The sequence below is a fragment of the Arachis ipaensis genome, chromosome B8 (assembly GCF_059453495.1).
Source record: "Arachis ipaensis isolate K30076 ecotype BB chromosome B8, ASM5945349v1, whole genome shotgun sequence".
Lineage (NCBI taxonomy): Eukaryota > Viridiplantae > Streptophyta > Magnoliopsida > Fabales > Fabaceae > Arachis > Arachis ipaensis.
Window position 1 is genome coordinate 16,224,043 of NC_142443.1, and position 14,697 is coordinate 16,238,739.

Here is a 14,697-nt window from a genome sequence, read left to right on the forward strand (position 1 = left end):
ATGTCAACCCAACCACACATGAATACGAAGAAGACAACTGATTTCCTTAAAGAGGAATTTTCGCTCTGTCCCCATCCTAAGATGGTTTATAGAGCAGTGAAGGAAGCTAGGGACAAGATCATGGGAAATGAAAGGGAACAATACAAGAGAACGAGGGATTATTGTGAGGAAGTACTTAGGAGAAATCCAGGCTCATCAGTTAGGCTTGAGCTCATGCCAATTCTAGAGGCTCCCCCTGTTTTTGATAAACTGTACATTTGCCTAGATGCCTGCAAACAAGGTTTCAAAGATGGATGTCGTCCTTTGTTGCATTTGGATGGTTGCTTACTGAAAACATATTATGTTGGTTGGCTTCTAGAAGCAGTTGCTCAGGACGCAAACAATCAGTTTTATGTGGTTGCATATGGGGTTGTCAGGACTGAGACCAAGGATTCCTGAAAGTGGTTCCTGACTAATCTGCAAGGGGACATATGAGACGATGCAAACCATGGCTGAAACTTCATATCAGACCAGCAGAAAGTGAAAGTAGTTTATGGTTATTTTCATTGCTTTGTATTTAGTTAAGATGATTGCTAACTATTTGGTGATCTTCATTGCTATCTATTTGGTTAATTTCATTGCTGTCTGTTTGATTAATTTCAATGCAGGGTTTGCTGCCTGTGCTGAAGGAGGTCATGCCACATGCTAAGCTCCGCAATTGCGTCATGCATATGTGGAAAAACTTCATAAACCGCTACAAGGTCTTGTACATTAGACATGTTATGTGGGAGTGTGCTAGATGCATGACTGTTGCTGAATTCAAGGAATGCATGGAGAAGTTGAAGACAGTTAACCAGGGTGCTTGGGAGTACCTCAGTAAATTTGAACCAGAAACATAGGTTAAGGCTTACTTCTCCCATGGACCAAAAGTGGATAACCTCACAAACATGTGCGAGGTTTTTAATGCTAAAATAGTAAACTACCGTTGCAAGCCTATCCTAACTATGTGTGAAGAGATCAGGTGTTACCTGATGAGGACTTGAGGAGGATGGTGAATCATAAACGGGTATTGGACAATCACTCAGAGAAGCTAGCACCAGTTCAGGAAAAGAGGCTGGAGAAGTTATTAAATCTTAGCACCAAGTGGACGGCTGAATGGATTGGTGACAATGAACGAAAGAGGTTTGAGGTTTCTCGCAAAGCAACGAAGGTGGATGTGGACCTCATTAGGTACAGTTGCTCATGCAACAGATGGCAATTCACTGGTAACTACTGTTCTCACTTGAGTCAGTTTTTTGGTTATTTTGAAATGAATTTCCTTTACTGTTTTTTTGGTTCCATTACTCACCTTCACTGCATTATCTCAGGCATGCCCTGTTTACATGCACTAGCTGCCATTTGGAAGAGACATGACATACCTCATGACTATGTTCACCCTTGGCTGTGCATGGAGTCCATCAGGATGACATATGCACACTGCATTAAGCCTGTTCCAAGTCCAGAATTTTGGGCAAGAACTAAGTTCTCGAAGTTAGACCCACCCATTATCAAAAGGCTAATTAGACAGCTAAAGGTTCATAATAGGCAAAAAGATCCTGCTGAGCCCATCATGCAAGGGGGAAAACTGAAGAGATCATTCATTGTATTCTGCAGCAAGTGTGGTGAGAAGGGCCACAACTACAAAACATGTAAGAGAGCTCCTTCCAACCCAAACTGGAAGCTGAAGACAAGGCGCCCTAGGAAGAAAGCAGCTAGCTCCTCCCAGTCACTGATTGTGCTTCCTCTATCACAATCTGCTCCCCCACCAGAGGTAAGATCCCTACTGTTATCATTGTCTTTTAGGGACTATTCTGTCTTAGTACTATTATGGTTAGGGACTAATCTGTCTTAGTATACAAAACATTAGGGTTAAATATGTCTTAGTTTACTATTCATGAGGTGCTGTTATGTCCCATCATCAAACTGTTTACATATTACATGCATATTTTCAGGATACATCCAGCAGCCAACCAGGCAGCTCCACATGCCTGACCCCAAACTCCACTGTTGTGGAATCACCTGCCCCAGAAATCCACCTATGCCACCAGCTCCAACAAGGGTGACAAGATCCACAGTTGTCATTTCACTTGCAGGGCCAACAGCTACTCAAGCCAGGCCACTAGCCCCAACTACAGGCCATCCATTTAAACCTCCAGGGAAAGCCAATGACACAGCTCGCCCACAACAGTCCAGGTTCAGACCAAAATAGAAGATCTTCAGGCTGCCAGCTCTAATTGCTGCCTGCACAATCCCACCTAAAACACAATAGCCAACTCTATCTACCATCCCATCTGCAGCACGAATCAGGATGCTCCACCCCCAAATTTTCCAACTTCATCAACAACGAAGGACTCGAAGGAGTGAAGACTTCTGTCATTATGTGCTTTTGTGAAAACTTTTTGGATATGTAATGGTTCATAACAAGTAGTAGATACAATTTGCCTTTTTGTTACATGCTTTTTGAACACTGGTGCGTAGAAATCGTGACGGTTCCATTCCTTGGTAACGGCACTAAAAACTCAATACGCACGTTCATAATCTTAGTTCTTTGTCACAACTTCGCACAACTAACCAGCAAGTGCACTGGGTCATCCAAGTAATAAACCTTACGTGAGTAAGGGTCGATCCCACAGAGATTGTCGGCTTGAAGCAAGCTATGGTCACCTTGTAAATCTCAGTCAGGCGGATTCAATTGATTATGGAGATTTAGTAATTAAAAGATAAATAAAATATAAAATAAAAATAATGATACTTATGTAATTCATTGGTGAGAATTTCAGATAAGCGTATAGAGATGCGTTCATTCCTCCTGAACCTCTGCTTTCCTATTGTCTTCATCTAATCATTCATACTCCTTTCTATGGCAAGCTGTATGTTAGGCATCATCGTTGTCAATGGCTACATCCTGTCTTCTTAGTGAAAATGGTCCAATGCGCTGTCACTGCATGGCTAATCATCTGTCGGTTCTCGATCATACTGGAATAGGATCCATTGATCCTTTTGCGTCTGTCACTACCCCAGCACTCGCGAGTTTGAAGCTCGTCGCAGCCATCCCTTCCCAGATCCTACTTGAAATACCACAGACAAGGTTTAGACTTTCCGGATCTCAAGAATGGCCGTCCATGGATTCTAACTTATACCACGAAGATTCTGATTAAGGAATCCCAGAGATACTCATTCAATCTAAGGTAGAACGGAAGTAGTTGTCAGGCATGCGTTCATAGGTTGGGAATGATGATGACTGTCACGATCATCACATTCATATTGAAGTGCGAATGAATATCTTAGAATCAGAATAAGCTTGAATTGAATAGAAAAACGATAGTACTTTGTATTAATTCATGAGGAACAGCAGAGCTCCACACCTTAATCTATGGTGTGTAGAAACTCTACCGTTGAAAATACATAAGTGATGAAGGTTCAGGCATGGCCGAATAGCCAGCCTCCAAACGTGATCTAAAGATGAAACTAAAGATGTAAATGCAATAGTAAAAAGTCCTATTTATGCTAAACTAGTTACTAGGGTTTATAGAAATGAGTAAATGATGCAGAAATCCACTTCCGGGGCCCACTTGGTGTGTGCTTGGGCTGAGCATTGAGCTTTACATGTGTAGAGGCTTCTCTTGGAGTTGAACGCCAGTTTGTAACCTATTTCTGGCGTTTAACTCCACTTTGCAACCTGTTTCTGGCGTTTAACTCCATAATGCAGCATGGAACTGGCATTGAACGCCAGTTTGCGTCATCTAAACTCGGAGGAATAGCGATGGATTCCTATGAAGCATTCAGGAACAAGAAGATTCAATCGGACGACGAATTCTTACGTGGTCCAAGGAAATCAAAGGTCCGCTTCCACGATTTCATCTATATCGAATCTGAATATCAGAATAGCTTATATAGTCATGATTCAATTCAGGTCCACTGACTTTTGATTGATTTCTCTTCGGATCTGATTGGAACATTGGAGAAGTAGGAAGAAGAGAAAGTAGCTGCGATTGCTTGGAGACCTCTTGAATCGATTCTTACTTAGACTACAATAATTATTATAACCACAACTTGTCTTGTCGTACTAGAAGTTCGAACTAGAGGCAGGAAGTAAGTACTGGCGCAGGGAATGGAGTTTTAAGAACAGGAACATCGTTATGCCTTCCTTTCAGTCCTCTGATCTTACCTTAGACCCTCCATGCTATGCGGGGAAGCGAGGTAAGGGCTAGCTTCTAATCTCCGATGATGCCAAGCGAGTCTTCTCGTACTTCAGGCACTCCAGAGGTTAGTTTGTAAAAGAGTGAGAACATGTGAAACAACAAAGAGAATTAGGAATGGAAGGTGGGTGCCCTCTATATTGGGGGTTGATTCTAGCTTTCCGTCATCTCAACCTAAGCATCACGTTCCTAGGGACAGAGACATCTGCGCTCTAAGGCTATCATAGCCAGCATGGTTACATCTAACTGCCTACTGGGCAAGCTTCAACTTCAAAGTCACCTGATTTGGATATGGACTATTATATATTGCTGGAAAGCCCTGAATGTCTACTTTCCAAAGCAATTGGGAGCGCGCCATTTGGAGTTCTGTAGCTCCAGAAAATGCACTTTGAGTGCAGGGAGGTCAGAATCCAACAGCATCTGCAGTCCTTCTTCAACCTCTGAATCTGATTTTTGCTTAAGTCCCTCAATTTCAGCCAGAAAATACCTGAAATCACAGAAAAACACACAAACTCATAGTAAAGTCCAGAAATGTGATTTTTATTTTAAAACTAATAAAAATATACTAAAAACTAACTAAATTATACTGAAAATTATGTAAAAATAATGCCAAAAAGCGTATAAATTATCCGCTCATCACAACACCAAACTTAAATTGTTGCTTGTCCCCAAGCAACTGAAAATTAAATAGGATAAAAAGAAGAAAATATACTATAAATTCCAAAATATCAATGAAACTTAGTTCCAATCAGATGAGCGAGACTTGTAGCTTTTTGCCTCTTGAATAGTTTTGGCATCTCACTTTATCCGTTGAAGTTCAGAATGATTGGCGTCTATAGGAACTTAGAATTCAGATAGTGTTATTGATTCTCCTAGTTCAGTATGTTGATTCTTGAACACAGCTACTTTATGAGTTTTGGCTGTGGCCCTAAGCACTTTGTTTTTCAGTATTACCACCGGATACATAAATGCCACAGACACATAACTGGGTGAACCTTTTCAGATTGTGACTCAGCTTTGCTAAAGTCCCCAATTAGAGGTGTCCAGGGTTCTTAAGCACACTCTTTTTTTTGCTTTGGACCTTGACTTTAACCGCTCAGTCTCAAGTTTTCACTTGACACCTTCACGCCACAAGCACATGGTTAGGGACAGCTTGGTTAGCCGCTTAGGCCATGATTTTATTCCTTTAGGCCCTCCTATCCACTGATGCTCAAAGCCTTGGATCATTTTTATTTACCCTTGCCTTTTGGTTTAAAGAGCTTTTGGCTTTTTCTGCTTGTTTTTTTTTTCTTTTTCTTTCTTTTTTTCCGCTATTTTTTTTCTGCAAGCTTTTGTATTCACTGCTTTTTCTTGCTTCAAGAATTATTTTTATGATTTTTCAGATTATCAAATAACATTTCTCCTTTTTCATCATTCTTCAAGAGCCAACATATTTAACATTCATAAACATCAACTTCAAAAGACATATGCACTGTTCAAGCATTCATTCAGAAAACAAAAAGTATTGTCACCACATCAAAATAATTAAACTAGTTTCACGGATGAATTCAAAACCATGTACTTCTTGTTCTTTTGTTTTTAGAATATTTTTTTCATTTAAGAGAGGTGATGGATTCATATTCATAACTTTAAGGCATAGACACTTAGACACTAGTGATCATATAGTAAAGACACAAACATAAATAAAACATAAAGCTCAAAAATCTAAAAACAGTAAAATAAATAGACAAGGAGATTAAGGAATGAGTCCACCTTAGTGAGGGTGGCGTCTTCCTCTTCTTGAAGAACCAATGGTGCTTTTGAGCTCCTTTATGTCTCTTCCTTGCCTTTGTTGCTCCTCCCTCATAGCTCTTTGATCTTCTCTAATCTCATGGAGGATGATGGAGTGCTCTTGGTGCTCCACCCTTAGTTGTCCCATGTTGGAACTTAATTCTCCTAGGGAGGTGTTGATTTACTCCCAATAGTTTTGTGGAGGAAGGTGCATCCCTCGAGGCATCTCAGGGATTTCATGGTGGGGAATTTTCTCATGCTCTTGTTGAGGTCCATGATCTCTTATTTGCTCCATCCTTTTCTTAGTGATGGGCTTGTCCTCTTCAATGAGGATGTCTCCCTCTATGTCAATTCCAGCCGAATTGCAGAGGTGGCATATGAGGTGAGGAAAGGCTAACCTTGCCCAAGTGGAGGACTTGTCAGCCACCTTGTAAAGTTCTTGAGGTATAATCTCATGAACTTCTACCTCCTCTCCAATCATGATACTATGGATCATGATGGCTCGGTCTATAGTAACTTCAGACCGGTTACTAGTAGGAATGATTGAGCGTTGAATGAACTCTAACCATCCCCTAGCCACTGGTTTGAGGTCATGCCTTCTTAGTTGAACCGGCTTGCCTCTTGAGTCAATTTTCCATTGAGCTCCTTCTTCACATATGTCTCTGAGGACTTGGTCCAACCTTTGATCAAAGTTGACCCTTCTTGTGTAGGGGCATGCGTTCTCTTCCATCATTGGCAAGTTGAATGCCAACCTTACATTTTTCGGACAGAAATCTAAGTATTTCCCCCGAACCATGGTAAGCCAATGCTTTGGATTCGAGTTCACACTTTGATCATGGTTCCTAGTGATCCATGCGTTTGCATAGAACTCTTGAACCATTAGGATCCCGACTTGTTGAATGGGGTTGGTGAGAACTTCCCAACCTCTTTTTCGGATCTCATGTCGGATCTCCGGATACTCATTCTTTTTGAGCTTGAAAGGAACCTCAGGGATTACTTTCTTCTTGACCACAACTTCATAGAAGTGGTCTTGATGGACCTTTGAGATGAATCTCTCCATCTCCCATGACTCAGAGGTGGAAGCAATTGCCTTCCCTTTCCTCTTTCTAGAGGTTTCTCTGGCCTTAGGTGCCATATATGGTTATGGAAAAACAAAAAGCTATGCTTTTACCACACCAAACTTAAAATGTTTGCTCGTCCCCGAGAAAAAGAAGAAAGAAAGTAGTAGAAAAAGAAGAAAATGGAGGAGATGGGGGAAGAATATGTATTCGGCCAAGGAGAAGAAGAGAGGGTTGTGTTGTGTGAAAATGAAGAAGTAGTGAGGGGTTTATATAGGAGTGAGGGGGGATGTAGGGTTCGGCCATTAGGGTTGGGTTTGGGAGGAAAATTAGTTTGAATTTTGAAGGTAGGTGGGGTTTATGGGGAAGAGAGGATGGATGTAAGTGGTGAAGAGGTGATGGAAAAGAGTGATTGAGGTGATTGGTGAAGGGTATTTGGGGAAGAGAGTTATGAAAAGGTGTGAAGAGGAGAGAAGAAAATGTGGGGATCCTGTGGAGTCCACAGATCCTGAGGGGATCCTGTGGGATCCACAGATCAAGTGGGGTCAAGGACTTAACATCCCTGCTCCAATTAGGCGTGTAAAATGCCCTTGCTGTGCAATCCTGGCATTTAACGCCAGACTGCTGCCTGTTTCTGGCGTTAAACGCCCAAATGTAGCTTGTTTCTGGCGTTTAACGCCAGGTAGATGCTTGTTTCTGGTGTTAAACGCTAGACAGATGCTTGTTTCTGGCGTTTAAATGCTAGATTGTTCTCCTCCAGGGTGTGCTGTCTTCAATGCTATTTTTCATTCTGTTTTTTATTTTTCAGTAGTTTTTGTGACTTCACATGATCATCAACCTAATAAAACACGAAATAACAAAAAGAAAATAAAATAGATATGCTTAAATAACATTGGGTTGCCTCCCAACAAGCGCTTCTTTAATGTCAATAACTTGACAGTGAGCTCTCATGGAGCCTCACAGATAATCAGAGCAAGGTTGGAACCTCCCAACACCAAACTTAGAGTTTGACTGTGGGGGCTTTGGTTGACTCTGCAGTGAGAGAAGCTTTTCATGCTTCCTCTCCATGGTTACAGAAGGAGATCCTTGAGTTTTAAACACAAGGTTGTCCTTATTCAGTTGAAGGACCAACTCTCCTCTGTCCACATCAATCACAGCTCTTACTGTGGCTAGGAAGGGTCTTCCAAGGATGATGGATTCATCATCTTCCTTCCCAGTGTCTAGGATTATGAAATCAGCAGGGATGTAAAGGCCTCCAACCTTTACTAACACGTTCTCTACTTGTCCATAAGCCTATTTTCTTAAGTTGTCTGCCATCTCTAATGAGATTTGGTGCACGAAATTGTGATCTCCAGGCTCGAACAAATCCTGGTAATGGCTCCAAAGCTTGGTGCTCTGATCTTAATTCATAATTGTCACAACTTCGATACAACTAACCAGCAAGTGCACTGGGTCGTCCAAGTAATACCTTACGTGAGTAAGGGTCGAATCCCACGGAGATTGTTGGTATGAAGCAAGCTATGGTCACCTTGCAAATCTCAGTTAGGCAGATATAAATGGATAATGGTGTTTTCGAATTTAATATAATAAAATAGGGATAGAGGTACTTATGTAAATCATTGGTAGGAATTTCAGATAAGCGAATAGAGATGCTTTTCGTTCCTCTGAACCTCTGCTTTCCTGCTATCTTCATCCAATCAGTCTTACTCCTTTCCATGGCTGGCTTTATGCAAGGGCATCACCGTTGTCAGTGGCTACATCCCCTCCTCTCAGTGAATAATATGCTCACGCACCCTGTCACGGCACGGCTATTCATCTGTCGGTTCTCAATCATGCTGGAATAGGATTCACCCTCCTTTTGCGTCTGTCACTAACGCCCAACAATCGCGAGTTTGAAGATCGTCACAGTCATTCAATCATTGAATCCTACTCAGAATACCACAGACAAGGTTTAGACCTTCCGGATTCTCTTGAATGCCGCCATCATTCTAGCTTACGCCACGAAGATTCTGGTTAGGAGATCTAAGAGATACTCATTCTAGCTTAATTCATGTAGAACAGAAGTGTTTGTCAGGCACGCGTTCATAAGGGAGAAGGATGATGAGCGTCACACATAATCATCACCTTCATCACGTTCTTGGGTGCGAATGGATATCTTAGAAGCGAAATAAGAAGAATTGAATAGAAAACAGTAGTACTTTGCATTAATCTTTGAGGAACAGCAGAGCTCCACACCTTAATCTATGGAGTGTAGAAACTCTACCGTTGAAAATACATAAGTGAAGGTCCAGGCATGGCCGAGATGGCCAGCCCCCTATTGTGATCTAAGATAGCATATAACTGATCAAAAGATGCCTAATACAATAGTAAAAGGTCCTATTTATAATAAACTAGCTACTAGGGTTTACATGAGTAAGTAATTGATGCATAAATCCACTTCCGGGGCCCACTTGGTGTGTGTTTGGGCTGAGCCTGAGTGTTGCACGTGCAGAGGCCATTTTTGGAGTTGAACGCCAGTTTCTGTGCCAGTTTGGGCGTTCAACTCTGGCTTTGGATCCTTTTCTGGCGCTGGACGCCAGATTTGGGCAGAAGGCTGGCGTTGAACGCCAGTTTACGTCGTCAATTCTTGGCCAAAGTATGGACTATTATATATTGCTGGAAAGCCCTGGATGTCTACTTTCCAACGCAATTGGAAGCGCGCCATTTCGAGTTCTGTAGCTTCAGAAAATCCACTTTGAGTGCAGGGAGGTCAGAATCCAACAGCATCAGCAGTCCTTCTTCAACCTCTGAATCTGATTTCTGCTCAAGTCCCTCAATTTCAGCCAGAAAATACCTGAAATCACAGAAAAACACACAAACTCATAGTAAAGTCCAGAAATGTGAATTTATCATAAAAACTAATGAAAACATCCCTAAAAGTAGCTAGATTCTACTAAAAACATACTAAAAACAATGCCAAAAAGCGTATAAATTATCCGCTCATCACAACACCAAACTTAAATTGTTGCTTGTCCCCAAGCAACTGAAAATCAAATAGGATAAAAAGAGGAGAATATACTATAAATTCCAAACTATCAATGAAACAGAGCTTCAATCAAATGAGCGGGACTTATAGCTTTTTGCCTCTTGAATAGTTTTGGCATCTCGCTTTATCCATTGAGGTTCAGAATGATTGGCATCTATAGGAACTCAGAGTTCAGATAGTGTTATTGATTCTCCTAGTTCAGTATGATGATTCTTGAACACAGCTATTTTATGAGTCTTGGCCGTGGCCCTAAGCACTTTGTTTTCCAGTATTACCACCGGATACATAAATGCCACAGACACATAATTGGGTGAACCTTTTCAGATTGTGACTCAGCTTTGCTAAAGTCCCCAATTAGAGGTGTCCAGGGTTCTTAAGCACACTCTTTTTTTGCTTTGGACCTTGACTTTAACCGCTCAGTCTCAAGTTTTCACTTGACACCTACACGCCACAAGCACATGGTTAGGGACAACTTGGTTTAGCCGCTTAGACCAGGATTTTATTCCTTTAGGCCCTCCTATCCACTGATGCTCAAAGCCTTGGGATCCTTTTTATTTGCCCTTGCCTTTTGGTTTTAAGGGTTATTGGCTTTTTGCTCTTGCCTCTTGGTTTTAAGAGCTTTTGGCTTTTTCTGCTTGCTTTTTCTTTTTCTTTCTATTTTTTTTTCGCCTATTTTTTTTTCTATATTTTTTTTTCTGCAAGCTTTGTTCTTTGCTGCTTTTTCTTGCTTCAAGAATCATTTTTATGATTTTTCAGATTATCAAATAACATGTCTCCTAGTCATCATTCTTTCAAGAGCCAACATATTTAACATTCTTAAACAACAACTTCAAAAGACATATGCACTGTTCAAGCATACATTCAGAAAACAAGAAGCATTGTCACCACATCAATATAATTAAACTAAGTTCAAGGATAAATTCAAAACTCATGTACTTCTTGTTCTTTTGATTTAAAACATTTTTTTTTAAAAGAGGTGATGGATTCATAGGACATTTATAACTTTAAGACATAGTTACTACTACTAATGATCATGTAATGAAGACACAAACATAGATAAGCACATAACATAGGAAAGTAAGAACAAGGAATGAGTCCACCTTAGTGATGTCCTTGAGCTCTTCTATGTCTCTTCCTTGTCTTTGCTGCTCCTCCTTCATTGCTTTTAGATCTTCTCTGATTTCATGAAGGATGATGGAGTGCTCTTGATGTTCCACCCTTAGTTGCTTCCAATAATTGTGTGGAAGAAAATGTATCCCCTGAGGTATCTCAGGGATCTCTTGATTTGCAGTCAAATGTTCTACCACTGAGCTATAGACCCTTGATGGAAGCTTTTGTCTTCCCTTTCCTCTTTCTAGAGGCTTCTCTGGCCTTAGGTGCCATCAATGGTTATGGAAAAAACAAAAAAGCTATGCTTTTTACCACACCAAACTTAGAATGTTGCTCGCCCTCGAGCAAAAGAAGAAAGAATAGAAGAATAAGAAGAAGATATGGAGGAGATGGAGGGAGATGTGTATTCGGCCATATGGGTGGGATTGGGTGGGAAAGAGATGTTGAATTTTGAAGGAAAGTGGGTGTTTGGATGTGAGTGGTAAAGAGTTAATAGGGAAGAGTGTTTATTGGGAATAGAGGATGATTGAGAAGAGAGAAGAGAGTGAGTGGAGGTAGGTGGGGATCCTGTGGGGTCCACAGATCCTGAGGTGATCCTGTGAGGTCCACAGATCTTGAGGTGTCAAGGCATTTACATCCCTGCACCAATTTAGGCATGCAAAATGCCCTTGCACACAACTCTGGGCGTTCAGCGCCAGGTTGGTGCCCATTTTGGGCGTTCAACACCCATTTGCTGCCATTTCTGGCGTTGAACGCCAGAACCATGCTTGTTCTGGGCGTTCAGCGCCAGGATGCTCCCATTCTGGGCGTTCAGCGCCAGAACTATGCTCTGTTCTGGCGTTTGAACGCCAGACAGATGCTCCTCCAGGGTGTGATTTTTCTTCTGCTGTTTTTGATTCCGTTTTTGAATTTTTTGTTTATTTTGTGACTCCACATGATCATGAACCTAAGAAAACATGAAAAACAATAAAAATAAGAATTAGATAAACATTGGGTTGCCTCCCAACAAGCACTTCTTTAATGTCAATAGCTTGACAGTGGGCTCTCATGGAGCCTCACAGATGTGCAGAGCTTTGTTGAGACTCTCCAACACCAAACTTAGAGTTTGGATATGGGAGTTCAACACCAAACTTAGAGTTTGGTTGTGGCCTCCCAACACCAAACTTAGAGTTTGACTGTGGGGGCTCTGGTTGACTCTGCTTGGAGAGAAGCTTTTTCTGCTTCCTCCCCATGGTTGCAGAGGGAGATCCTTGAGTTTTAAACACAAGGGAGTTCTCATTCCATTGAAGGAATATTTCACCTCTGTCAACATCAATCACAGCTCTTGCTGTGGCCAGGAAAGGTCTTCCTAGGATGATGGATTCATCCTCTTCCTTTCCAGTATCCAGGACTATGAAATCAGCAGGGATGTAAAGGCCTTCAACCTTTACTAACACGTCCTCTACTTGTCCATAAGCCTGTTTTCTAGAGCTGTCTGCCATCTCTAATGAGATTTTAGCAGCTTGCACCCCATAGATTCCCAGTTTCTCTATTACAGAGAGGGGCATGAGGTTTATTCCTGAACCAAGGTCACACAGAGCCTTAAAGATCATGGTGCCTATGGTACAGGGTATTATGAACTTTCCAGGATCCTGTCTCTTCTGAGGCAATGTCAGTTGATCCAGATCACTTAGTTCATTGATGAACAAGGGAGGTTCAACTTCCCAAGTATCAATGCCAAATAATTTGGCATTCAGCTTCATGATTGCACCAAGAAACTTGTCAGTTTGCTCTTCAGTAACATCCTCATTCTCTTCAGAAGAGGAATACTCATCAGAGCTCATGAAGGGCAGAAGGAGGTTCAATGGAATCTCTATGGTCTCTAGCTGAGCCCCAGAGTCCTTTGGTTCCTCAGAGGGAAGCTCCTTATTGACCACTGGACATCCCAGGAGGTCTTCCTCCTTGGGATTCACGTTCTCTCCTCTCCTCACAGGTTCGGCCATGGCGCTTATGTCAATGGCCTTGCACTCTCCTTTTGGATTCTCTTCTGTATTGCTTGGGAGAGTACTAGGAGGGATTTCAGTGATCCTTTTACTCAGCTGGCCCACTTGTGCTTCCAGATTTCTAATGGAAGACCTTGTTTCATTCATGAAACTTACAGTGGCCTTAGATAGATCAGAGACTAGATTTGCTAAATTAGAAGCATTTTGTTCAGAGTTCTCTGTCTGTTGCTGAGTTGATGATGGAAAAGGCTTGCTATTGCTAAACCTGTTTCTTCCACCATTATTAAAGCCTTGTTGGGGCTTTTGATCCTTCCATGAGAAATTTGGATGATTTCTCCATGTTGAATTATAGGTGTTTCCATAAGGTTCACCTAAGTAATTTACCTCTGCTATTGCAGGGTTCTCAGGATCATAAGCTTCTTCTTCAGAAGATGCCTCTTGAGTACTGTTGGATGCAGCTTGCATTCCATGCAGACTCTGAGAGATCATATTGACTTGCTGAGTCAATATTTTATTCTGAGCCAATATGGCATTCAGAGTATCAACCTCAAGAACTCCCTTCTTCATAGGCGTCCCATTATTCACAGGATTCCTTTCAGAAGTGTACATGAACTGGTTATTAGCAACCATGTCAATGAGTTCTTGAGCTTCTGCAGGCGTTTTCTTCAGGTGAATGGATCCACCTGCAGAAGTGTCCAATGACATCTTAGATAACTCAGACAGACCATCATAGAATATATCCAGGATGGTCCATTCTGAAAGCATGTCAGAAGGACACTTTTTGGTCAACTGTTTGTATCTTTCCCAAGCTTCATAGAGGGATTCACCTTCTTTCTGTCTGAAGGTTTGAACATCAGCTCTAAGCTTGCTCAGCTTTTGAGGAGGAAAGTACTTGGCTAAGAAAGCCGTGACCAGCTTATCCCAAGAGTTCAGGCTGTCTTTGGGTTGAGAATCCAACCATAATCTAGCTCTGTCTCTTACAGCAAAGGGGAAAAGCATGAGCCTGTAGACTTCAGGATCTACTCCATTAGTCTTAACAGTATCACATATCTGCAAGAATTCAGTTAAGAACTGAAAAGGATCTTCAGATGGAAGTCCATGAAACTTGCAGTTCTGCTGCATCAGAGAAACTAATTGAGGTTTCAGCTCAAAGTTGTTTGCTCCAATGGCAGGAATGGAGATGCTTCTTCCATGTAAATTGGAATTAGGTGCAGTAAAGTCACCAAGCATCTTCCTTACATTATTATTATTTTCGGCTGCCATCTCTTCTGCCTGTTCAAAAATTTCTGAAAGGTTATCTCTGGATTGTTGTATTTTAGCTTCTCTTAATTTTTTCTTCAGAGTCCTTTCAGGTTCTGGATCTGCTTCCACAAGAATGTTCTTATCCTTGCTTCTGCTCATATGACAAAGAAGAAGGCACAGAAAAATAATAATAATAATAGAGATCCTTTATACTACAGTAAGGGGATCCCTGTATGAGTAGAAGAAGAGGGGGAGATAAAGAATGTGATGTAGAGGAAGAAACACAACTGTAC

General features: G+C 41.5%; 1 non-coding gene across 1 annotated transcript; it reads left to right on the top strand.

Annotated features, from left to right (window-relative positions):
* The first annotated feature begins 13,921 nt into the window (after positions 1–13,921).
* LOC148547315 (small nucleolar RNA R71) lies at positions 13,922–14,029 on the top strand. Its single transcript, XR_015897391.1, has one exon. It is a non-coding gene; the product is annotated as a small nucleolar RNA R71 (small nucleolar RNA).
* The last annotated feature ends 668 nt before the right edge of the window (positions 14,030–14,697 follow it).